This window comes from Acyrthosiphon pisum, unplaced genomic scaffold (assembly GCF_005508785.2).
Source record: "Acyrthosiphon pisum isolate AL4f unplaced genomic scaffold, pea_aphid_22Mar2018_4r6ur Scaffold_86;HRSCAF=445, whole genome shotgun sequence".
Lineage (NCBI taxonomy): Eukaryota > Metazoa > Arthropoda > Insecta > Hemiptera > Aphididae > Acyrthosiphon > Acyrthosiphon pisum.
The window spans coordinates 9038-10271 of NW_021778699.1; the positions used below are offsets into that span (position 1 = coordinate 9038).

Sequence of the window (1234 nt, forward strand, 5' to 3'; positions counted from 1 at the left end):
ACAATCCTGCGGGTCCTGATTAGTTTCTAAAATTAATAAGTTTTCATTATTTATACTATAGAAATAAGATTACCATGTATGTAGTATGTATAATGAACAGTACTATACATTGCAATGCTACTTTATTGTTGTAAGTATGTGTAATTGTTGTTCTAATAATATATACAGACATATTAAAGTAGGTAAGTACTAAAAACTTACTTCCTTTCTTTTTTCTTTTCTCCCGCAAATATCCCATCCAGCGGGATTTGAGAATTTTCTAAAATTTAAATGTTATTATTATTTATGCTATAGAAATAACATTACCATGTATCATGTATGTATAATGAACAGTACTATACATTACAATACACTTAATACTTATAATATTAAATTAGAATTATACATAAAATAATAATGTTATGTTAAGTTTTATAGTACTCTAAGGATTTGGCTTGGTTAATATGTTTGTAACAATAAACTAACATATTTGAACTGGTTAATCATGTACCAAATTTGCAAAGGTGGGCATTAACTTAACTAGTTAATTATTTTTGTTTTTAACTTATTAACTTATTCAGTTAAAATTTGTATTATTGTAACTTAAAATTTTATAGTTAATTATCATTGTCATGCAGTTAAGTTAATTTTATTTTTGAGTCATGCGTAATCATCTAGGCAATACTGATTCATCAACTTTTTTACGATTTTGGTAATTTATTTTCAAATTATATATTCTAATAATCTAATTTTTTACACAGTGTTAAATATCTTGGTAAATTTTTGTGTATAACAAAATACTATGGTGGTTTATGACTTAAAAATATTGTACTTTCAAAAATATTAACTTTTTTTATAACTGAGATAAGTTAATTTTATTTTCTATCTTAACTTTAAACTTATCTAGTTAAATTTTTTTTCTTTGTTAACTTTTAACTTAACTGAAGGCAATTTAATTGAATTAACTTAACTTTCCACAGTTAATTATTTTCATTAACTTGCCCAACCTTGCAAATTTGTTTAAATATTGTTTATGAAATCAAGGATGGAGTTGAGTACGAATGATATTTATTAATTTTAAATGGTTACGGCAGTAATTAGTTGAGACAATATCATTTATAGTATTATTATTATTATGTATATTGTAATATACAATTCAATAATTACTTTTTCTGGTATTGGAGGAGGCTTGCACCAATATTCTCCTAGGTGTATTCTTTTGCATATATGACATCCTATTATAATACTACAGGAA

The 1234-nt window shown here is 23.7% G+C and overlaps 1 long non-coding RNA gene across 1 annotated transcript; it reads right to left on the bottom strand.

The window, feature by feature from the left end:
- Positions 1 to 200: 200 nt before the first annotated feature.
- LOC115035097 lies at positions 201 to 1225 on the bottom strand. Its single transcript, XR_003840241.1, has 2 exons — positions 1147 to 1225; positions 201 to 259 (listed from the first exon to the last, which is right to left on the bottom strand). It is a non-coding gene; the product is annotated as an uncharacterized LOC115035097 (long non-coding RNA).
- Positions 1226 to 1234: the final 9 nt, after the last annotated feature.